The sequence below is a fragment of the Ovis canadensis genome, chromosome 1 (assembly GCF_042477335.2).
Source record: "Ovis canadensis isolate MfBH-ARS-UI-01 breed Bighorn chromosome 1, ARS-UI_OviCan_v2, whole genome shotgun sequence".
Lineage (NCBI taxonomy): Eukaryota > Metazoa > Chordata > Mammalia > Artiodactyla > Bovidae > Ovis > Ovis canadensis.
The window spans coordinates 202,299,539-202,325,777 of NC_091245.1; the positions used below are offsets into that span (position 1 = coordinate 202,299,539).

The 26,239-nt window shown below is 40.5% G+C and overlaps 1 protein-coding gene across 13 annotated transcripts in view; it reads right to left on the minus strand.

Annotated features, from left to right (window-relative positions):
* Positions 1–26,239, minus strand: part of LPP (LIM domain containing preferred translocation partner in lipoma) — a 736,773-nt gene that overhangs the window by 629,406 nt on the left and 81,128 nt on the right. For 6 of the 13 annotated variants that reach the window (XM_069558022.1, XM_069558060.1, XM_069558031.1 and 3 more), the window contains exon 3: positions 20,807–20,860. The exons of the other annotated variants lie outside the window; for them this stretch is intronic. The gene's annotated coding sequence lies outside the window, so the exon portion shown is untranslated. The remainder of the gene's footprint in view (positions 1–20,806; positions 20,861–26,239) is intronic. 13 annotated transcript variants of the gene reach the window in all.

Sequence of the window (26,239 nt, forward strand, 5' to 3'; positions counted from 1 at the left end):
CATTTAACAACAGTCAATGACAGCATCACCATGCAGTTATGTTTCTGTTATTTTATATATAGCTATCTTCTGCTTTTCAATAGTTTTCTTTATACCACTTTGCTTTTATGAAAGACCTACATCAGTACCAGATTTCACTAAAGAAAGCTGAAGATTTTCGCTTTACTCCATTTTTGGCTCATGAACTGTTTTATAGGAACATTGTGCTTAAGAGAGAGCAGGGGAAATCTGTATTGGGATTTCCCATGAGGTTTCATGAGGGGTTTATAAAGGAAAGGTTATGAAAATACTAAGGCCCAATGAGTTCACTCTCCAAGGTCATATGGCCAGTTAATTTCCAGACCACACAGACGTTTCTTGGATGAAGACCTGAGGATGAGGGGCTAATGAAGAACAAAAAGAGGGGGGTTAGAAGAGCTCCTGCAGGTACACACTAAAACTAGAGAGATCAGCTCAGCCCCCATAAAAGGTTGGAAATCTCTAGAAAGATTTGAGAAGCAAGTGTGGAGGATCATGGGAGCCATAAGGACACTTATCCCAGGTGTGGAAGTTCCTTAATGTCTCTCCTCCAGGTTCATCTCTGGGTCGTCACACCCAGGTGAGCCACCCTGGAAGGAAGCTCTTCCAGCCTGGCAATGGAGTCTTGAAGGAGAAGGGCGAAGCCGGGAAAGGAGCACACACACACTTTTTTCTGGCTCTTCAGACTGCGCTCTGGACGCTCAGGCTCAAGTCCCTCCTGGGCGCCAGTGGACTTCAGCTTCACATTCCTCCGCCTTTCCAGGGGCCAGATAGGAATAAGCGGATCCACGTCAGCCCAAGAGGAGTCTGGCGAAATCACAGGGAGGACTCTCCAATCTGCTTAGTAACGGCAACAGAAAGTGCTAAATAAGTGAGTCAAGAAATATTTCTGGAAGAGCTGTTCAACTGGAATGCTTGGAGAGCCACCCGCATTGCAATAACTCGACCTGTCCTCATCTTTTAGAACACCCATGAGCCCGGGGTTTAAAAAAGGACTTCCCGGCTCCAGGGGCGGCCAAATAAATAAATAAACACATAGAAAGCTCTCGGCGGCTGATTGAAGTTATTAGGGAGAAAGTTATGTTCTCAATAAGTCTGTGCTTTCTCCCTCTCCCTCTCATTTCACATCTTTTTCCCCAACCACTTTCGGGAGTGAGCAGTTTGTCATGTTTCCAAGGGAAGCGACGCAGTCTCCTGCGCGGCAGATCCATCTAAAAACATATCATCTGTCTCTGCGGCAGAAAGCCCAGTTGGAAGAAGCAAGTTCTGTGCGTTCAACTAGAAAACACTTCTTGTTCTCGCTGTCAAAATAATTCTGTATTAAACTTCTGGGATATGTGACTAATGTGCTTGGAACCTTTTGGAGCGACTGGTTTATTTATTTTAGGGAGGGGAGGGCTGCTGCTGCTGCTGCTGCTGCTGCTGGGGGTGGGGAGAGGGAAGGGGAGGGAGGAGAGAAAGAAGAGAAAAGGAGGAGGAAAATGGGTGGGGAACCTTGAAGAGTGCCCAGGGTCTGCTCAGAGACCTCAGGTCGGCTCCCAGGCGCTGGCCTTGCCACACTTCATCATCACAAGCCGGACAAGGCCCCAGGCCAAGCAGGAAGAGGAAAGAAAAGACACAGAAAGACAGCCAGTGCACACTTCCCAGAGTGAAGGTTGCCTCACAGTTCCTAAAAAGACTCGGAAAATTAAAAAGTAGAAGCAAAACAAAACACACACATGCACCAGAGCAATCCTATCACAGCTTTTTCTAAAACTCATAACCACTCTCTACTGCTTACAATGAGGAAAAAATAATAATAAAAGCCCCAAACATACCATGGAGCTGAGGGGTGGGGAGGTGGGGTATAGCACTTCTATGACTTGGCACAAATGCCTCACCTCCACAGCTTGCCGCTCCCCGTTTTTCTAGGTCTTCCCAGGCCTCTGCTGTTCCCTTTGTCTTGAAGACGTACATCTAGCTTCCTTGTTTATTGAAGTCATATCCATATTTCAAGACTTTCAACACCACACCCTCCAGTGAAGCCTTCCCCAGCAGCAGCAAACAGAACCCTCTGCCCTTCCCTGCATCATTGATCAGTTTACAGCCAGCCTCCAGCTGATTATCAGTTGTCAACACACCAACCTACCCATCCCCTGACCCACCCTCCATCCCCAGAAGCCAGTCCCCCATAGCATACACATACACACACACCTGAGCCCTTCCAGTCAGAAGTCCAGTGTTCCTATCTCCCTCTCCCATATAGTTTGATATGTGCATACACCAAGCATTCAGTCAATGCCGGCCCACCACTGAAACTCCATGCCTTCCACAGCAAAGCATCTTTAGCAGTAAACTCCAGACACACACACACACACACACACAAAAACCAGCTAAAAACCTTCAGAAAAAGGAATTTGCTCATGTTAAACCTCTAGAGTCAGCACTTGAAAACTGCCCTGCTGCCTTCTCAAACCTGCTGTGTGGTCAGAGTCTCCTCTCCGGCCTTCAGTCAGAAAGGGGTAGAAGTTGGGAAAATGAAATGAGGAGAGAGGTGGCAGGAGGGGATGCCCGAAGTAGGAAATAGACCAGGTGAACAAATCTAAAATGCATCATTTTCATCACTGTATATTGAAACTGTCTGCTTCCTTTGTGTTTTGTTTCAATTCTCCCCTAGCTTCTCACCTGTAATATGTTTTAAAAAAGGAAAAAGGACAGATGTTTGGAAGTGAGGAACAGGGATGGGGCAGTGACCGGGACAATGACAAAAGAAAGAGCGAGCTGTCTACTTGCTGCTGGTTGGCCTGGCCAGGCCTCCCCACTAAACTTTCTCTCCAGGGAGCTATTTGGCAAAGAGAGCCTCAGAAAAGAGTTTTCACTTTCCTTCTCCAAACTCCACCTTCCTCCACCACCTCATTTTAAAAAATCAGTTCCAACCTCCTAAAGAGGGAAAGGAAAAGTGAGACCCAATTCACTTCACATTTTATACCACTTAAGGAAAACCATTTCTTGGAGCAACTGCTTTACAGTTCAAACAATAACCTTCTCTCTCATCCTGTTTCTCTTTGCATCTGCAGCTTTACTCTCCTTCCTGTTTCCAGCTTGGAGGTGGTTCTTGGCCCTCAAAACCAGCCTCAACCTTCTTCTCATTCAGAGTATCTCTTCTCTCTCTCTCTCTTTGTCTCTCTCCCTCTCTCTCATGCACACATAGCATTGTTTCTATTTTTTTAACTTTATTAGAAGGTAATAAAAATATCCACAAAGAGTAAGTCTTTATTCATTATTTACTCAATTTAAATATAGCTTAATAAGCACCCTGAGGCTTCTGGGGTGACGTTGGTAGCAAAGAACCCACCTGCTAACGCAGGAGACATAAGAGATGCGGGTTCAATCCCTGGGTTGGGAAGATCCTCTGAAGCAGGGCATGGCAACCCACTCCAGTTATTCTTGCCTGGAGAAATCACCACGGATAGAGGAGCCTAGCAGACTACAGTCCATGGGATCTCAAAGAGTCAGACATGACTAAAGTGACTCAGCACTCAACCACGCAATAAGCACCCTGCTCTCCAAGAGCTAATATTCTGGTGTGTGAAGTTGTTCAGTCGTGTCCGACTCTTTGCGACCCCGTGGACTGTAGCCCGCCAGGCTCCTCTGTCCATGGGATTCTCCAGGCAAGAATACTGGAGTGGGTTGCCATTTCCTTCTCCAGAATATTCTAGTAGTGGAGATCAAACTAGCTCACCAGAAAATGAAATGCAATATCAATGGCCAAATGTCACAGCAGTGGCAAATGTAATGAACTTCCCCCCACCTGAGGAACCATGTAAACCTTCCTAGAAAATGCACCTGGCACACAATAGACACTCTATAAAAATTTTTGCTAAAGGGATGAAGAATACACAAATGAGTGAAGAAAGAAATGGCTAAAGATACATTTGAGCCTGGCCTTAAAAGGATGATTAAGATTTGGACAGGCAGAAATGAGAGGGCTAGTGTGTTAAAAATGAGGGCCACAGTTGCACAGAGGCAGAAAAATGAGGGGACCGTATCACAAATGACCAGAAGTCTAGTGCAAAAGGGAAATGCTATCAATGGAGGAACTAGAAAAGCATCCATTTAATAAACAAAGAAAGCACTCTCCACACCATGAATTAGGACCCAGTCACTGGTTCACCTTTACAAATCCTAACTCATTTACTCATCAGAACAATCTTACTCCCGTTTACACTTGAGGAAAGTGAAACATAGATTCAGTAATGTGCTGAGGTAAGAGTGCTAATTAATGGTGGAACAGCCTGGCTGCCAAGGCTGGTTCTTAACCACTACATTATTACAGCTCCATAGTATATCAGTATCAAGGATAGATCACAGAGGTTCAATCCCTGGTCAGGGAACTAGAGCCCACATGCCACAACTAAGATCCGGTGCAGCCCAATAATCAAATAAATATTTCCCTATGGCTGATTCCTGTTGATGTTTGAGAGAAACCAACACAATTCTGTAAAGCAATCATCTTCTGATTTAAAATTGTTTAAAAAATGGAGAAAAAAAAAGGATAGATCACAGAGGGCCTTAAATGTCAAACAGGAGTCCATGCTTTGTTCTGTATGAAAAAGGAAACAACTAAATGATTGGGGAGTTAGAATAATAGGTCACATTGAGAGAGAATGAATAATCTGCATTCATGTATAAGACTTACTGGAGCTCACGAATGAATTACAGACTACGATGAACCCATCCCAACAGCAACCCCTGCCCCCGCCCCAGCCAGTCACACTCATTCATCACTGTTTCATTGTTAGGGGTACAGTTTAACAGGATGTGCAGTCAGTTTTTTCTGTGTACACTCAGACCCTGAAATTTGACTGAAAAAGTCTATTCCCATCTGGTTTCTGAACCCAGGGTTCTGAGGAGCCTGCCGTGGAAGCTGCAGTCAGCAGTGAATGGCCTCTTGGTCCAGCCTGAACACTCCGAGAGGCAGCCTTGTACATGCTCTGAATGGTCACCAAAATAGGTCCTCAAAAGGACTCAGGAAAAAAACTGGACTATTTAGAACTGATTGATGTGCTTTTCCTTTTCTCTCTCCACCCCTGCTTCCATGACTTAGTAAGGAGCTATCACTGACAAGGAGAGAGAGCACTGGACGGGAATTCAGGAGACATGGGCTGAAGGGTCGGTTGCCACTTTTCTTTTTTAAATAATCTTGGACAAGTTCCAGGCCTCAGTTTTTCTATCTGTAAAATGAGAGGTTGATTCTCAACAATAGTGACTGTTCCTCTTTTTGTGCATGTGTGTGTGCATGTATATATATATACATACACATATGTGTGTGTGTGTATGAGGGTAGCAGGTGTCCAAACAGATGAAAGCACATTTTGGTTGAAATACAGTATTCTCTTAATCACAAATGCTTTAAAAATGTTATATAGAGTGAGCTGAGAACTAGATTGTGGAAGGTGAGTTCAGGTCAAAAGAGCTGGGGTCACATAGTCAGACTTCCACAAACAAAATGTCACTGTTACCTGTGAAGTATGAGATTATAAGTGGTTTTCATTTTCTTTTTATACTTCTATACTCTAAATTTGCAACATGAGCATATATTACCTTTACCAGAAGAACTACTTTTAATATTAATTATTAATTTTAATAATAAACAGAATTATAATTGCAGGGAATATCAGGAGAGTCCAGAAGCTCACTAACAAGTGAGTGCAGTCTTTTAATTTTCATAAATGAAGACCAGAACAGTGACTGTCATCACTGCCTCTGTGTCTGCCCACTCACTGACCCACCGCAGCACATGGGGGCTTCTGGGTGTGTGGGCTTCGGCCAGGCTCAGCCGGAAGTATAGGAGCGGCATCTCCACCTCTTGTTAATCCCTGCAGACAGCTCAATGGCAGCCCCATTCTAAAAGCTGTCATTTAGAGTGATACCACTCTTATGTGGAATCTAATTTTTAAAAATACAAATAAACTTATTTACAAAACAGAAACAGACTTTTACAGATATGGAAAACAAACCTATGGTTACCAAAGGGGAAACATGGTGGGGAAGGATAAACCAGAAGCTTGGGATGAACATCCATACACACGCTGCTAATGCAAGACAGATCAGCAACAAGGACCTGCTGTACAGCACAGGGAAGTCTACTCAACATTCTGTGATAACTTATATCAGAAAAGAATCTGAAAAAGAATACCTGCGTTATGCATAACTGAATCATTTTGCTATACACCTGAAACTAACACAACATTGTAAATCAACTATATCAATAAATTTTATTGATTTGTAAATCAACTAAATTGTTCAACATTGTAAATCAACATGTAAATCAGCTAAATCAATAAAATGTAAGAGCTTTAGGCTATGGTTTTTCCAGTGATCATGTACGGACGTGAGAGTTGGACTGTGAAGAAAGCTGAGTGCCGAAGAATTGATGCTTTTGAATGTGGTGTTGGAGAAGACTCTTGAGAGTCCCTTGGACTGCAAGGAGATCCAACCAGTCCATTCTGAAGGAGATCAGCCCTGGGATTTCTTTGGAAGGAATGATGCTAAAGCTGAAACTCCAGTACTTTGGCCACCTCATGCGAAGAGTTGACTCACTGGAAAAGACTCTGATGCTGGGCGGGATTGGGGGCAGGAGGAGAAGGGGATGACAGAGGATGAGATGGCTGAATGACATCACTGACTCGATGGCTGTGAGTCTGAGTGAACTTGGGGAGTTGGTGATGGACAGGGAGGCCTGGCGTGCTGCGATTCACGGGGTTGCAAAGAGTCGGACATGACTGAGTGACTGAACTGAACCGAACTGAACTGAAGAGCTTTAAGTAAAAAAATACATGCTTAGTCAACAAGCTCTCAATTAACAAAAGACCTTGCTTAGAACTACTATATGAAGAAGACTAATAATATCCAATTATATCTAAAGAACTTTTTAAAATCTTGGAGCCACTAGAAAGGGAGGAGGGTCATTTTAAAAGACATGTAAACAACTGCCACCATAAACAAGCCGGGCTCTTCTTTCACTGAGTTTAAACATGAGCCTTCCTCACCAGTGAGCCTGCAGGGGATATTCTGTAACTAGGTCACCGGATTTCACTCTATCACAGTGGACCTCTCCCAAATGCTCACCAAAGCTACCAACATCTCATGAGATTAATTTTGGACAACGGCTGAGTTGAACTAAAAGTAACACACTTATTCAAAAACCATTCAGGGAATGCTTCCAATGTTCTTGGCACAGCAGGAGACACCAAAATTAAGAGGCTGCCCCACCCTCCGGAAGCTTTCAGAGGGGAAGAACTACACACCCACATAAATGATAGCTCAAGGTGCAATGTAGTAAGTTCTAAAAGTGTTCCCACTCAGAGCAGTGTGGGGTTCTAGGAAAGAAAAGGTTATTTCTAGCCACTGGGATGAGGGACAGAGCTAATGTTCCAGCGGGACAAAAAGGGAACAAAGGCAGCGATCGGGCAGATCCTGGTCCAGGGTACAGTTCACCTGGCCAGAGCCCAGGGACAGAGAAGAGTGGCCTTGATTCTAGAGTGAAACACTGGAGTCAGACGATGGAGACAACCCTAAGTTCCACGCTGACAGTCTGGCTGCACTTCCCCTAGAGAGAGATGGGGCCCTCTGTGCGCACAGTGATCCTCTCCGCTGAAGCCATTTCTTTTCAGTGTAGCAGTAAATTCAATCAGTAAACAAAGAGTTTACTTTTCAAAGATGGAGAAGGACAGGGAGTCTGGCGTGCTGCAGTCCATGGGATACTAAACTGAGCGCCTGAACAACAACAAAGTCAGATACAACTGAGCGATCGAACAACAAACAAAAAGTCAAGAAACTACAAACATACCCAAGCCAGTGTAAATAGGCCACCACAGGCTCAGAAGGAAAATCGCTGGAAGGTGAATACCCCACAACTGAAAAACACAACTCCTTCAACACTGAAAATCTGGAGAGGGGGTTGGGAAGACGATGAATTAGGAGGGAAGGTGGCAAAGTCATGGCTCTGTCTTTTGGTTGCTCCTAGTGATCCAATCCAAAGTGACTCATTCCCATGCCCTGTGGCTGCCAATTTCAGCATCTGTGTCCATTCTTGCAACATCCTCTTCAAAGTCTTAAACTCCTCAAAAAGGCATGAATGCTTTGGATGAGTAGATTCAATCTCTCAATGGAATGATAACATCATGAGACTGAGGGTTCACTTAAGTCAGAAGAAAATACACCACATCAACAAAAGTGTGAAGAGAGGGTTTTTCTACCCTTAAAGCCTTGATTTGGCTGGATAATAGAATCCTCTGCAGTACTAACTTTTTATTTTTTTTCAAATGCTGATAGCCAGGGCCCCACCCAGTCGATTTAAATCAGAATGTCTAGAGGGGGTACCCAGGCATGGTTAGAATTAAAACCCCAGGTGATTTTAATGTAGAGTGAGGCTTGAGAGTCCGTGCTAGAAGTTTGGACAAAATGCTCAAAGGAAAGCAAGGCAGTGAATAAATGGAAAGAACTGACTGGCTGTTCAGCTCAACAACACAGTAATTGTCAAGGCCCCCTCCCTTTAGTTGCAGAGTCTAGAGTGAACTCTTTATGGTAAGGGCAGGGGGTCAGCTTTCCCTGGGCCTGTCAGCAGATGGCTTGGGAGGGTCACCAGCATCTTCTATTCAACAAAAGTGTGCCTCCTACATCAGAACAGAAGTCAACGACACCTGGACAGCAGGCACCAGCGCTGGCTCATGCACAGTCCTTCCCCCACTGTAACAGGACAGGAGGAAGCAGGAGCCTGCAAATGTCAGTTTCCAGCCTCCAGTCCCAGGGCAGTGTGGGAGCGGAAGTGGGGCACAGGCTTTGCAGCTAGGTAAATGCTGGTTTTGCCACTTTCTTCGTGAGCTTAAGCAAGTCCTTTCTTCTCTTTGAGTCTATGATTCCTTATCTGTAGAGTGGGAATTAGACTAAAAGTGTAAATGTCTTTTTTTCTCCTAAGGTTAAGAATAACGTACGTTTGCAGCAACGTGAATGGACCTAGAGATTATCATACTGAGTGAAGTAAGCCAGAGATAGAGAAATATCATATGATATCGCTTATATGTATAATCTTATTTTTTTAAAATGTCACAAATGAACTTGTTTACAAAACAGACCCGCAGACACAGAAAACAAACTTATGGTTACCAAAGAGGAAAAGGGTAGGGGGCTAACCTAGGACTTTGGGATGAACATTTATACAGTACTAGGTGGCTCAGACGGTAAAGAATCCGCCTACAATGCAGAGACCTGAGTTCAGTCCCTGAATTGAGAAGATCCCCTGGAGAAGGGAATGGCTACCTACTCCAGTATTCTTGCTTGGAGAATTCCATGGACAGAGGAGCCTGGCAGGCTACAGTCTATGGGGTCCCAAAGAGTTGGACATAACTGAGCAACTAACGCAACAACAATATATAAGATAAATAACCCACAAGGACCTATACATACCACAGAGAACTATACTCAATATTTTGTAATAACATATACGGTAAAAGAGTATGAAAAACAACATATATATATATGTATGTATGCACACACACACATATACATGTATAGCTGAATCACTTTGCTATACACCTGAAACGAACACAACATTGTAAATCAACTATACTCCAATAAAAAATAAAATAAAAATACTGAGAAAAAAAGAATGATGTGTGTACATAGTCTGGTATTTACTAGATGCTCACTAAATGACAGTGAATGTTCTTGTTATCATTATTGAGCAAATAAACTGACCTGAAATTATCTCCAAAACTGCATTCCATGATCACACCATGAACTGAAGACAAAAATAAGAAATCTATGTGGCAGACAACCAATTTCAGCTCATAAACCAGGAAGAAGTATCATTTACACTTCCAGTGTCAACTAAAACCCAGCCTGCTTAAACCTAGAGGTAATTTATTTCCCTCAGTCATGGTGGTGGTGGTGGTATTTCAGTTGCTAAGTCATGTCTGACTCTTGCGATCCCATGGACTGTAGCCCATCAGGATCCTCTGTCCATGGGATTTTCTAGGCAAGAATACTGGAGTGGTGTGCCATTTCCTTCTCCAGGGGATCCTCCCTGACCCAGGGATCGAACCCAGGTCTCCTGCACTGCAGGCAGATTCTTTACCGAATGAGCTTACCAGGGAAGCTCCCTCAGCCATACCTGTTAGCAAATACAAACTGGCTTGGATTCCAACAGTCATTATGATCCGTCTTTCCTCTGTTCAGCCCTTATCACACAAAGACAAAGCTGAAAGGTCTGGAGAAGACAAGACCATCAGGCTCATGGGAACACAAAGCGTGTAAGGAGCACGTCTGTCCTCGAGAAGGTGGTCAATCTTCATTAAACCTAGAAGTCACTGATTTCAGAACAGAATTATAAACATACTCTGATTAAGTTTACCAACACTTCTTTTTTTTTTAATATAAATTTATTTGGTAACGATAACCCTGTATGCGAGACAGCAAAAGAGACACAGATGTACTAACACTTATTAGACAGGTTGTATGGAAATTTAATGCCTTACTCTGTGTAAGGAGCTGTGCCAGAAACAGCTCCAAAACCAGGACTAAAAGACAGGTGTGGGGGATGCCAAGCACTGGGACAGAGAAAAGGTCCAATGTTCAGGCTCTCCTACTACCTGGTATCCTCTGACAATGAATGCCCTTCACTTCTCTAAGCCATGGCTTCCCTCTCTTAAATGAGGAACTGACTTCCTTAAGGATCACGGGGAGAATTATTAGATGGTAATCATTGAAATCATTTGTAAACAAATTAATGGTAGATAAATGTGAGGAATCTGTTCCAATCTGGCCTACTTGCTGTCTCCTGGTACAAACGCATAAAAATCTACCAATAGAAGATTTGTATCCGTTACACACTTGGGTCAAATGCTAAATTGCTGAGTGTTAAAATCAATATTAAGCCAAAGCCAAGACTGAAATCTATTAGCATCATCATCTAGATTTCCTTGATACACAAATAAATACAAAATTTCTCTGTGTTTAAGATAATTTATCAGGGATTTGTTACATGATTGTGGAGGTTTTTCTGACCATGAAATGTGAAGGGACAAAGGTGGCAATCTACTTGTAATTTATCTTTAAAAAAAAACTAAACAATTCTTATAGGACTTTTCTAGAAAGATTCATGGCCTTAAGTAAAATTAAATACTGAAACTTTAAAGTGAAAGAAAGAAAGTGAAGTCACTCAGTCGTGTCCAACTCTTTTCCACCCAAGGACAGTAGCCTACCAGGCTCCTCTGTCCATGGAATTTTCCAGGCAAGAGTACTGGAGTGGGTTGCCATTTCCTTCTCAGGGAATCTTCCCGACCCAGGGATCGAACCTGCGTCTCCCGCATTGTAGACTTGACCATCTGAGCCACCTGGGAAGCACTTAAAAACAATTTCTTAAAAATAGTGACTCTTTTTAATTATGAATGCATTCACTAACCAATTCTATAATGATTAGAATTATAATTTAATCTCATAATAATGCCTCTTAAAATTTATATTTTTATAAACATTTATTAGCTAAGAAAAAATACAATGTTCTTCCCAAAGGTATCTAGCTAATGTACTCTATTAATAAAGATTTCACAAATCTAACACTAGCATTTACTATCAACTTATTTCCCTAATTGCTTAACTATTCAAAAGTTTTTAATAGTTTCCACAATCACAGTTAAATATTATTATATTTTGCTCTTATATATTTTAATATTTCAGTGGATTTGTATAATTTCAGGGTATAAAACACCTTTAGAAGACTTTTTACTACAAATCATATGTAAAAGATTCACCTATATTTGAAAGTAACAATCTAGAAATTAACTTTATAGATATTAAGTGGAAAGTCATATCTGTATATAAACAACAAAACTGAAATACATGTTTGTTCATATTACAAATGGTTTTATGCTGATATAATAGCAACAAATGTTATGTTAGTTATTCACAAACACAGAGATGCCCATAATGTTAATAAAGTCGACAACTGGCTATCTTACCATTCCATGGGCTGAAGCAGAGAGCTAAGCCAAAGAGCATCTTTACAACAAATATTAAAGCAAAATCCAAAGTTAGTGCATCCTTTAAGGCAAATGAGTTGCCTACTTCTAAAAGGGCACCTCTAGATTTTTAGTATCCTAACACAGAAACACGACATGGGGCAAAAAACAAGAATTTTCAATATATGTGTATCAAAAGACTGCCCTGAATCAGATACTATATTAAGATATCTAGAAGAACTCACAGTTCAGCACAGGAGACAAACATGTACACAACAACCAGCACTGTGTTCGTAGAGGTCTGGCACACAGTGTGTATGGTGCAGGGTGGAACGTTAGGAAAACCTTCACAAATAGGACTTTCAAGCCCCACATAGAGGCTGCATGCCTCAAATCTATGAACAAGCTCAGAGAAACAGTAATGCTCTAGAATCACGTGTTGGTTGGCAGGTTGGACAAGAACAGTCACAAATTTCATGGTTTTTCAGACATAGTTTCGAGTTTCATTTCCATGACCTGGGAAAGTAACATAAAATATCTGAGCCTCAGTTTCCTTATCTGTAAAATGGGGTAACATTTGAGTGGGTGCTAGAAAGACTTATGAGGTGTCTACTGGAAGTATCTAACAGAGTCCCCAGCTGGATACAGCATTCTGCACCCGTTTTGCTCCCTCCCTTCCCAGTATCAATTCACACATTCAATACATGAGCTCAGACAAATGGTTCTATGACATGGGTTCTTAGCCTTGTTGCTGAAACAACCAAGATGTTTCCACAACTCCATCAAGGCCAAGGGAACTTTCCCAAGAAGCCAATAGGAATAACACTTAAATAAGTCACTCAAACATTTTATAACCTCCCTGGCATGGAGTGGGAGTGAGTTGGGATGCAAGGATTGACCTGTGTTTATCTAGCACTACGCAAAGAAGATGGGGCTTCCCAGGTGACACAGCGGTAAAGAATCTGCCTGCCAATGCAGGAGATTCAGGAAACATGAGTTCGATCCCTGGGTCAGGAAGACCCCCTGCAGGAGGAAAGGGAAACCCATTCCAGTATTCTTGCCTGGAAAATTCCAAGGACAGAGGAGCCTGGTGGGCTACAGTCCATAGGGTCACAAAGAGTCAAATGCGATTGAGCAAGCACAAACACACACAGAAGAGACAGACACCACACTGTGACTCAGGAGTACGGCTGATAAAGACAAAGCCTCCTATATTAATATCTAAATATTTAGGCATCAAGTTCTGTTAGAAGTCCTGTTGGGAGGTTACACTCCAGGAACTCAACTCGTTAACAGTTGCCCTGGGCGATTTATAATCTTTCATCTACACATGCCACATCTTCAATGGGAGGAGAGGCAGTAAGGGAATTCTATCCACTGCGTTTGGTGGGCACAAGCTTTTTGGGGCCCCAGAGAGGAAGATGCTTGCGGAGCAGCAAATATTCTCCTTTAGATCCTTCAGTTTGCTCCGATTATTCCTTCCCCATGCAATGCCTCTGACAACCAATCCCATTCCTAAAGCATCTGAGGCAGAACACAGGAGATGGCAAGCCAATTAATGCAAAGTTCTTGCTCCCAGGCATGTATGGAAGTGAAACTGAGTTGATCCTGAGCTGCCTCGTGGATCTGATTAATGTAATTTCCTCTCCATCCTACTACTGAAACTCTGATTCACTATTAAAGAGACACAGATGTATAGAACAGTCTTTTGGACTCTGTGGGAGAGGGAGAGGGTGGGATGACTTGAGAGAATGGCATTGAAACATGTATAATATCATATATGAAACAAATCACCAGTCCAGGTTCAATGCATGATACAGGATGCTTGGGGCTGGTGCACTGGGATGGCCCAGAGGTATGGTATGGGGAGGGAGGCGGGAGGGGGGTTCAGGATGGGGAACACGTGTATACCCGTGGTGATTTCATGTTGATATATGGCAAAACCAATACAATATTGTAATTAGCCTCCAATTAAAATAAATACATTTATATTAAAAAATAAAATAAAGGTAAATTATCCATTAAAAAAATAAGTAAAGCTCTCCTGTGTGATTCAGATAAAAATAATCAAGATTGAGAAAAATAAATAAATAAATAAATAAAGGGGGTAGGAGGTTCCAGGTCTAAAATGATTAGGACCAGATACAAAGTGTGCTGACCACAAAATACATTGAAGCCCTGTCTCATAACTGGCAGACACTGTCAATTCACCAGAGATAACACCTACTGAACTGGTACAGCCTTACTGAACCTGTCCTGCCCTTATAAGGGCAGCTACATCAGTCTTGGCTCTCACCTGCTTTTGTAGTTTTGGAACACATCATGCGTAGAGTTTAACTTCTTAAGAACAAGCGGGTAGTCCCAATTCTGGTTTAATGTCTAGTCACAGAAATTCATTATGCATTTACTGGGCAAAAACCATGTGTACAGATGGGCCTGAGCTAATCCCTGGAAGTACAAAGGTGAATCAAGATACAACCACTGACTCGTGCAGCACAATCATTTCCCTGGTAGGCACTAAGTAAAGGTTAACTGTGCAGTGTTGCAATACATAACTATTATTAATTTTAATGTTAAAAATACAGGACATATTTAACAGCGGAGGACTGGTTTAAAGAGCAAGCCACAGAATCACAGTCAACAGTCTGTATACACACACATGCACACACACAGGATAGAACATTATTCACCATGATGTATTTCGAGATAATAGGATTACAGGCAACCCAGATTTTGTTCCTCATACTTTCCTGTTTTCCAAATTTTCTACAGTGAAAATTAATTACTTGTATATTCAAAATGAGCACAAACATAATGTTGAAAATAAAGAAAGCACGCTAATAGCTCAGAATTCTGTGCTCCCAAAGAGCTCCTGTTTTAAACCTGGATATCTGACACCTCAGCCCCTCACTCAGAAGATGCATGTGTACATGTGCGATGCATGTGCACACAGGTACCTAAGTACACATTTACGGTTGATACCGACCAATCCAAAATAACCAGGGATCTGTTGTACAATCCCTGGTGGAGATAAGGGGTGCAGGGAAGACTGGACAAACTCCAAAAGACAGGTGGTCATCTTTCAGAGCAGCTGAATCTGGAGTACATCAGAGTGGTCTCTGTTCAGAACTATTCAAACTTAAAAATGCATGAGACAGAAAACCAACAGTGGTTTCCAGGATGAGTCCCAAGCTGAAATCGCAGAAGTGCAGAGCTCCTGAGCCCAGACATTTCCTTCTTAACTAGCTGTTTCTAGTTAAGGTGTTTAATATCTAGGTTTAATACAGGCGCTCTTTGGGAGCTCAGAATTCTGAGCTATTAGTGTGCTTTATTTTCAACATTATGTTGGTGCTCATTTTGAATATACAAGTAATTAATTTTCACTGTAGAAAATTTGGAAAACACAGGAAAGTACAAGGAACAATTCTATGTGCCTGTTCCTGGGTGACAAGCAGCAATGATTAAATCATTTATGTAATAATGATTCATGATTAAGCTTTACACCTCTACAGAAGCCAGGAAGTTATACACAAAATTCTTTGCAAACATGTTTATCTGATTGCTAGGACTAAGAAGAAAGAAACTGCCTCTTAAAACATATACTGTTCGGAGGGGAACCAAACCAGAAACACTGTAGCAAGGTCAACGAGAGCAGACAAGTTCAAGCTCAGAAATATTAAATGAACACCTAGGATACTCCAGGCATTGTAGGTATCTGCACCACAGTAATGAATGATGCCTTCACAGAAGTTAACTTCTTCCGAAGCTAAATTCTTCTAATTTAGAAGGAAGCAATAAAACCAAAAAGTCATGGGGAATCCTGGTATCATATGATATAATATTGCAGCCCTAATATTCTTGACTGTGCACATCTAAGTATTAAGCTACTAATAGGTGTAAAGTATTGGAAGGAGGGGGGCAGATATTTGTCGCTGATTTAAAGAAATTTGACAAATTCATACTAAGAGCTCTGAGAAGCCGTAGCGCAAAGAAATGTGTCTTAATCTGCATAGGCTGGCATTTCTCAAATGTTTGACCACAAAAATGCCCCTTTTCATGGAATATCTATCCACAGATCAAAGAAGGCTAACGTTTAGCATAACTCAGTTTGCAAAATGCACATTAATGGCTGTGCCATCAATATTAAATTCTCATCAGATGAGTTCTTTTAAAAAAGATGGGAGTTTATTATGTGTTCTATAAAAATTAACAAAAAACTTTTAAATCTGATTCTTGAAGGTATGAAATTTATTTATTTGGATTTTTTCCTTCTCTAAAATCAAGGGAAATGAGACTTTGGTATATTTCCCAGCTTGCTGGAGAAATACGGAACTGTAAAGCCAGCCCCCCAAAACCCCGAGATCTCTGGGGATCCCTTCTCACCCCATGTGGCTATGGGCTACGAGCAGAGGTGTCACTGAAGCATGGGCAGTTGGCAGAAGAGGGCATAGTGAGCAGTCAGTGTGTGGCCAGTGCTAAAGACAATAGGCACAGAGGCACAGGTGTTCACAAAAACGTGTGCAGCCAGCTTCTCATCATCTATTTCAGGGAGGAGGACTGGTTACAGATCACTGAGAAGGAGAGAGCGCAGATAAAGCCTAAACCCTATTTTGTTTTAAATATCTTTTCTGTTAAATACATTAATCAATTTGACAAGAAAAACGGATGAGAGAAGTTGACTTTTAAAAAAGTCAAGCATTCTGTATTGAAAGTGAGAAGATTTAGGTTCTAATCCTGTCTCAACCTCCAGCCAGAATCTCTAAACTGTCCTCTAATCACCCTCTTCCCCACCATTCCCTCTCCTTCGTATCTAGTCATGGTATAAGTGAAAAAGTAACCATCGATCTCAAATCACAGAGACAAAGAATTGTGTAATTAAACGGTACTGGGATGCTGGATAGTCATTTGGATGAAGATAAAATTAGAGCCATTCATCACATCATATAGAAGAATAAACTGCACATGAATCAGACGTCTAAATGTGAAACGAGAAACTATACAGGAACTGGAAGATAACACGAGTATGAACACGGTGTCAGAAACACTTTCTAACTACGATCAAAGAACAGAAGCAATTTTCACAAAAGATTGTTAAATTTGTCTATGTAAATGTACAAGTCTCTTTTCATGACAAAAAAGACAAACACTGTAAACAAAGTCAAACAACAAATTGGGAGAAAATATTTATAGTATATTTCATAAATTAAGGGCTAATTTACAGAGATTTCTTGAGGAAAAGCAAGACCAAAATTCAAATTTAAAAAATGGGCAAATGATATGAACAGAAAATTCATAAAAAATGGAACTTATAAAATTAACAAATGTGGTCTTTAAACACATGAAAAGATGTTCAGCTTCACTCATAAGAAGACATATGCAAATTTAAACTAAACTGAGATATCATTTCTCACCCATCACATTGGCAGCAATTCAAAAGCTTGACAATACATTCTGTGGTTGAGGATGCTGGTGGGACACCCCCAGGGAGAGGAATATGGCACTACCTACATAACAAGACATCTGCCCTTGACCCAGCATTCCCACTTCTAAGAATGTAGCTTGAAGATAAGCCTCCAATGTTATGAAAATAAATATGCATAATATTATTCACTGCAGGAAACTGCTCTACCACCCGAGCATAGAAGATCAGTTGTATAAAAGAGACAGAGAGACAGGGAGAGATATAAGGAAGGAAAGAAAAGCATAAAGATGGGTAAAGCCAGGAAGGAAAGAGAGAGAAGGGGGAAAAGAGAGACAGAAGGGCAGACAGAAGAAAAGAAAGAAGTTCTAAAGAAAGGAGGGAGAAGAGAGGAAGAAGGAAGAAAAAGATTTTTAAAAAGCCAAGTACCTAGGAGCATATGTGTGTGTGCATATTACCTTTTGTGTAAAAAAGAAAAAGAAATACGAGAGACACAAGGAAGATACCAAGGAAGCAATGAGGCTGGTTGGGTAAGAGAGTAGAAGAAATATTGGAGTATAGTTTTTTGTTTAGTTCTGACAACTGAAGCATGTTAATATTTTACATATTCAAAAAATAAAATGAAATCAACAAGACAAGGGTGAGAAGGAAGGAAACTGAAACCCAAAGTCAATCGAAACAACTGAATCCAAACACATTTCAAACGAACAACATGATGACACTGAGGGGTTGGGGGAAAGGATCATAAAGAGAAAAGAACTAACCCAGGTAACTCCTGAATATAGTATTTGACAATATATCCTCAGTCCTGGACAGGGCTAAAGTTAGGGCAGAGGATCACAAACAGACTCTGAACTCTTTTTAGCAGGTTTGTGTTGTGTCATGACGACGGTAAAAATAAAATCATTATTATTATTTGTATATACATATAAGGATAGACATCCATTTAGCATAGGTATGTATATATTTAAGTGCTTTATATATACATGCGTGTGCCTATAAAGCTTTTATGTGTAATATTCCCCAGCTCCGGCTATTGAGTGGGCTTAGGACTCAAAGCAGCACAGTACCCATAAGAACATGCAACACTCAAATATTGTCCCCAACACCTGAAAAGAACCAGGACATAGTGAAGAAATAGTTGATTTTAGGGCTCAGACAGAGAAGATACAAGATCAAACTAGAATATCCTTTTATCCTAGCAGGTAAATAAGTGCTAATAGCAAAGATAGGGACATATCACAAGGACACAGGAGTCAGCTTACAGGGACAATTTAATCATCACAACAATTACATACTACTATGAATTATACTGCATATTGTCTGTATATAGGCTGGATTCTCTGCTAGTAGAGGAAAATGCTGTCAAGTGTATAACTGGCAAATTGACAAAACAGGAAGACAAAACAGTAGATTAAAATATTACATCAGGGTTATGTGTATTAAAATGGATAACTATAATGTGAATATGAAGAGATGATCCTTATTATTAGGAAATACACACTGTACTTAGTCATAGGAGGCCATGATGTATCATGATAAAAGCAACCTCCTCTCAAGCACTGTAGAAAACATACTATAAAAAAATCTATGTAAATGCATGTGTGTATATGTATATGTATATATGTACACACACATAAGAAGATGGGGGAAAATACAAATAGCATGAAATGTTACCAATACATGAAACTGATAAAAGCATATAGGTATTGTACCATTTGACTCAACAATTCCACTCCTGGATATATTACTGAAGAAAACAAAAACACCAGCTCAAAAAGTTACATGCACACCAGTGTTCATAACAGCATTATTTACAATAGGCACGATATGGAGGTAACCTAATGATGAATGGATAAAGAAGATATGGTACCTGTATACAATAGAATACTACTCAGTCATAAAAAATAAATGAAATTTTGCCATTTGAAATAACATGGATGAACCTGGAGGGTATTATGCTTAGTGAAATGAATCAGAGAGAAAAAATGTACTGTATGATATCACTTATATGTGGAATCTAAAAAATAAAACATACTAGTGAATATAACAAAATAGAAACAGACACAGACAGATATAGAGAACAATTAACAGTTACCAGTGGAGAGGGAGAAGTAGAAAGGGTAAGATACAGGTATGGGATTAAGAGGCACAAACTTCTGTGTATAAGATAAATAAACTACATGAATACATTGTATAGTACAGGGAATATAGCCAATATTTTAAATAACTATAAATTAAGTATAACCTCTAAAAACTGTGGATCGCTATGTTGTACACTTGTAACTTACACAATATTGTACAACTATACCTCAATAAGAAATCATTTTTAAAAAATTTAAAAGCACATGGGTATTTTTTTGACTATTCATTTTATATTTGAAATCATTTACAATAAAAAATTGAATAAAAATAACCATGGAGAAAGAGAAGGTGGGGGGAATGTAGCAATTAAGAAGTAGCTATCTGTGACACCCTAGAGGGGTAGATGGGGTGGGAGGTAGGGTGAAGGTTCAAGAGGGAAGGGATATATGTATAACATGGCTGATTCATGTTGATATATGGCAGAAACCAACACAATATTGTAAAGCAATTATCCTCCACTTAAAAATAAATAATATTTCTTAAAGTTGCTCTATTTTCTAATAGGATTTGAAAATAATTAATAAATTAAGCCCAAACTACATCATTCCATGTAATATATATGTGTCCATATGTTTCATAGATACATAAAGAATGTTGCATATTTTAATTTCTTAACATGGAAAATTATCCTATAATTTCTTCTTGTAAAACTCCTGGAGTAAACAATTCCTAACACGTCCAAGGCCACAGTGTCTATGTAACCAGGGCTATAATTACAAGATTTACAGGTCAGTTGAAGCCTCTGAAATTCCAGTTCACCACATTTGTAATCTGAGTACTATTTTCCTTCTAGAAAGAACAAGTTTAGAGTTGGACGATGAGCTATATCTAACATGATAATAGCCAGTACCAATTTTTTTTAATCTATCAGCACTGGCCGTTGAGGTTGAAAATGAAAGTGAAGTTGCTCAGTCGTGTCCAACTCTTTGCGACCCCATGCACTGTAGCCTACCAGGCTCCTCCGTCCATGGGATTCTCCAGGCAAGAATATTGGAGTGGGTTGCCATTTCCTTCTCCAGGAGATCTTTCCAACCCAGGGACTGAACCCGGGTATCCCGCATTGCAGGCAGATGCTTTACCATCTGAGCCACCAGGGAAGCTCTGCAGGGAAAGCCTTTGAGATTAACTATCACCAAATGCACAAGCTCGGGGGTGGTGCGGGGCAAGAAGCACTCTTTTGGTCCAAACATAGATTAGCCCACATGCGCTACTTTCCACTACACACCTGAACTTCCCAGCAGGAGGAAAAAATAGTGAATCAGGCCTTGAAGTTTCCTTCCTGGATAAGTTTGAGAGGGGAAAAAAAAAAAGATACAAAGGTTAGACATTATGAGGTCAAGAACCATCAAACAAACAGAAGATGATGTTTAAACAGAAACAGGTAAAATATCTGGGAAGGCAACAGAACTCTCAGCTCTTTGATTCCAAAACAGCCTAAGCAGGCTGGGAAAAAAAAAAAAAAAAAAAAAAAATATATATATATATATATATATATAATTAAAAATTATACTGCAGCTGAATACTAGGTATTGTTCCTTTCCAAAAGCATTAAAATATAAAGGTCAGTTAGCTTAAATGGTATTTTATTGCACACACTTTAAAAAGACCTTGAACAATTAAAGCAATGAAATATATTCCTTGCTATCATTTTAAACGTTCTTAGAAGCATAAAAGAAGGCACATACCACAAAAAATGTTAACCCCTTCTCTCCCTTTATTTCAAGGCCTCACAGAACTTATGGGCCTTTTCATCAGAGTGTCCAGTGGTTTCATGTAGTTTGGGTAAAATTCTGGGTTATCTAGTCATTTCACTTAGGTGTCAGGGTCACAACCGCCCAGAATATGGCCCATGGAGAGGGGTTATTACCACGATACCACCAAAGACACAGGTCAAAGATCAAGACTACATCAGTGGGTCTCCCAGGAGCTCTAAAATAAGACCAAAGCTCACACACTCTTAATTGAGGTGAGCAACTTAGGGACAGGGCATCTTTTTCTTAATTCCTCCAGAGGTTTTAATAGGGTAGGTGGGCTTGCAAACCACTGGACTGGAAGACTGCCAACTCCTCTGCAGCTGTTAAGCTCTAGGAAAAGCTTCAACCATCTCCTTTCCTGCCTTATAGGATCCTCAGATGGACCCTGACAGCATTCTATTATTTCTCTCCCTGGTTCAGTTCCCGTAAAAATAAAATGGTGAAAATGACAAGCCATTTCCACCAGACTAGAGGGGGAAAAGATGATCGATTTTAAGGTGTTTTGCATATATGAGTATCAGGTTTTATCGATTTCCTTACATGTAAAAGGGTTCCTTAACTTTTCAAAGGCATTGCTCTCCCAACAAACAGTCTATAAACTGTCTACGCCTCTAAAAATATCTTCCACTGTTTTGTTTTCTTATTTTTTCCCCGCCCTCAAGTCCCTGGAAACTAGAACCTTGGGCAGGGTACTTGATCACAGGATCATAGATCAGCGTCTTTCTAGAAGTTCCCTGGAAAGCCCCTCACTTTCACGCAGAAAAGATGTCATTATCCCATTTCACAGACAGGTCAAGTGAAGCTCAGAAAGATCAAGTGACTTGAGTTGAGTCACACTCAGGTCCTCACACTCCACACCGACATGCCTCTCTGATTTCTGAAGCTCAGAAAGTCCAGCCCTTACATATAGCATAACTATAGCTCTTATTCTAGCTCATCCAGGTGACAAGACAACCAGAGTCCCCTCGCCAGGCCTTGTCCACTAACCTCTAGCAAAGGAAGCTGAGACTCAAAACCTCTCATCTGAGGTCATAAAATGAAAGAAAAGCCTCAGATGTCAATAAATTGTTGTTTGCTGTAACTTGACGGATTAGTCAGGCTTTCAAGGTGGCGCTAGTGGTAAAGAACCTGTTCATCAATGCAGGAGACCCAAGGGACTAGGGTTTGATCCCTGGGTCGGGAAGATGCCCTGGAGAAGGGCATGGCAACCCACTCCAGTATTCTTGCCTGGAGAATCCCATGGACCAAGGAGCCTAGTGGGCTGGAGTCCATGGGGTCACAAAGATTCAGACATGACTGAAGCAACTTTGCATGCATGCATGCAATGGATTAGTAACTTTGAGCAAGATATTCAGTGCAAGAGGGAAAGAAGACCCGATAGTTACATTTCAGAATATAAGCATGGGCAGAGAATGTTAATCACAAACAAATTAGTGCAAGGAAATGCAGGGTGTTTGCTTCTGAGGCACCTATAAGTTACTGAGGCTAATAATTACATGCGTTTATGGGTCATCATTCCACGTAAAGGTCAGAAAAATGAGTAGATGCCTAGAAATATCTGTTCCCCAAACTCTTAGGTACCATGAATTGTACGTAAATGGGGGGGGGGAAGTCATGGAGATCTTCTGAATCTCATTTTAGAGATCAAGAAATGACAAGGGATAAAGAATCTTACTCAGATGACTAAACGATTAAGAAGCAGATACAACACACAAGTTGTATCTCAGTCATTTCTCCTTTAAAGAGAAATATTCTATGGTATTGGCCAATAAATGGAAAATTCTGAATATATATTTCTACAATTACAGTCAAGAAATGGAAATCTTTCTGTTTCCCTAACACACTATGATTTCATGGACAAAGGAAAACAGTAAGGGTAGCTTGATATATTTACCATGATTTGATTTTTTTTAAATTAAGCAGGGCACAGGCAAAAGCAGAGTTGTTTTGACCTATTAAAAAATGTAAGGGTTGGAGAAGGAAACAAGCTTTACTATTTGATTATCAAATTTATTTTGCCATCTTCGTTGTATGGGAGGCATTAGCACACAGGCTGCGTCCTAAGAGGAGGTGAAAGGCTTGGTAGCCCAAGACCTCATTCTCGTGGCCCACTTTTTTGTCAGCTCAAGAGTGACAGGAAGTATTTTTCACAGAGCTAGAATAAATAAATTCACAATTTGTATGGAAATACAAAAATCTCGAATAGCCAAAGCAATCTTGAGAAAGAATGGAACTGGAGGAATCAACCTGCCTGACTTCAATCTCTACTACAAAGCCACAGCCATCAAGACAGTATGGTACCAGCACAAAGACAGAAATATAGATCAATGGAACAGAATAGAAAGCCCAGAGATAAATCCACACACCTATGGACACCTTATCTTTGACAAAGGAGGCAAGAATATACAATGGATTAAAGACAATCTCTTTAACAAGTAGTACTGGGAAAACTGGTCAACCACTTGTAAAAGAATGAAACTAGAACATTTTCTAACACCATACACAAAAATAAACTCAAAATGGATTAAAGATCTAAACGTAAGACCAGAAACTGTAAAACTCCTAGAGGAGAACATAGGCAAAACACTCTCAGACATACATCACAGCAGGATCCTCTATGACCCATCTCCCAGAATATTGGAAATAAAAGCAAAAATAAACAAATGGGACCTAATTAAACTCAAAAGCTTCTGCACAACAAAGGAAGCTATAAGCAAGGTGAAAAGACAGCCTTCTGAATGGGAGAAAATAATAGCAAAAGAAGCAACTGACAAACAACTAATCTCAAAAATATACAAGCAACTCCTGCAGCTCAATTCCAGAAAAAATAAATGACCCAATCAAAAAATGGGCCAAAGAACTAAATAGACATTTCTCCAAAGAAGACATACAGATGGCTAACAAACACATGAAAGGATACTCAACATCACTCATTATCAGAGAAATGCAAATCAAAACCACAAAGAGGTACCATTTCACACCAGTCAGAATGGCTGCGATCCAAAAGTCTACCAACAATAACTGCTGGAGAGGGTGTGGAGCAAAGGGAATCCTCTTACACTGTTGGTGGGAATGCAAACTAGTACAGCCACTATGGAAAACAGTGTGGAGATTCCTTGAAAAACTGGAAATAGAACTGCCTTATGACCCAGCAGTCTCACTGCTGGGCATACACACCGAGGAAACCAAAATTGAAAGAGACACGTATATCCCAATGTTCATCACAGCACTGTTTATAATAGCCAGGACATGGAAGCAACCTAGATGTCCATCAGCAGATGAACAGATAAGAAAGCTGTGGTACATATACACAATGGAGTATTACTCAGCCATTAAAAAGAATACATTTGAATCAGTTCTAATGAGGTGGATGAAACTGGAGCCTATTTTACAGAGTGAAGTAAGCCTGAAAGAAAAACACCAATACAGTATACTAACGCATATATATGGAATTTAGAAAGATGGTAACGATGACCCTGTATGCGAGACAACAAAAGAGACACAGATGTATAGAACAGGCTTTGGACTCTGTGGGAGAGGGAGAGGGTGGGATGATTTGGGAGAATGGCATTGAAACATGTATAATATCATATATGAAACAAATCACCAGTCCAGGTTTGATGCCTGACACTGGATGCTTGGGGCTGGTCCACTGGGATGACCCAGAGGGATGGTACAAGGAGGGAGGAGGGAGGGGGTTCAGGATGGGGAACACATGTATACCTGTGGCGGATTCATGTTGATGTATGGCAAAACCAATACAATATTGTAAAGCAAAAAAAAAAAAAAAAAAAAAGAGTAACAGGATACAAGAGTGCAAGGATCATACCAAAAGGATACATTAATTAACTGTGCATTGCAAAGACAGATAGTAAGAAATTCAGAAACGAAGGAAGAGAAAAAGAAACCATTTCACAACATTTTGTCCACAAGTTTCTCAAAAAGCCTCTCCAAACCGTGCCTTCTGCAATCCCAGCCCATGTCCTCTGAGATTTAAACTGCCCCCAAAGCACAGTTTTTCTAGCAGCCTCCAACAGCAAAGGTGGGAGAGGACTGCCAATTTCTTGCGAATCCTGAAGATTTCCTTTATGAGTCATGGGAAACTGAAATAACTTGGGGGGCGGGGATGACTTTTTTGAAAGAAACACAGTTTTAAATCAGTTCCCACTAATTTGTTCTGTTGTGTGGTATAAGTCTTGAACACAGGAAAAGTTAAGTTTCTAGAGTTGATGCAAAAATGGGAGTTTTTGTTAGGTTCTGTCAATTGTCACCGTGGCATTTCTTATTAGGACTTTTCTTACTGTCATCTTTTTGTGAAATTAATTATAGTTTGATCAGTGTAGGAGCTATTTTGAATCCATAGGACTTTCCTCACCAGATTGTTTTGGCATTTTAAAGTCACTCACATTCAGGGCCTAAACAATATGGCAAGTATCTCTTTTTCTCTCTCCTTTATACTCAAATTCTAAACAAAGGAACCATCTGCTCTCTCTCTGAAAACATCAGCCCTTGTTTTCATTTTTCTGTTAATAATAATGCTTCAAACTTATAGCATGTCTTTTTCCAACTTGCTTATTAAAGCATTTTGTAGATATTGCCTCACTTATTTTCAACATCACCCCGCCCCTGATTAACTGGAGGGTAAAGGGAAACGTTTGCCAATTTTTAGTTAGATAAGTGATTATTGGATGTTTGATGAGTCCTATACAAATGACCACAGGTGAATCTCAGAAGGAACGTGGCCAACACCTAGCTCAGCTCTGACTCTTCCATGTGTAAAAGGGAGACCCAGAAAGGAGAAGCCACTCAGTGAGCTATTTATATACTTGGTCCTCTACCGCACCCCTGCCCCCCAAGCCCCAACTGTAAGCAGCCAAGGTAAGAACCGTGTCTTACACATTTTT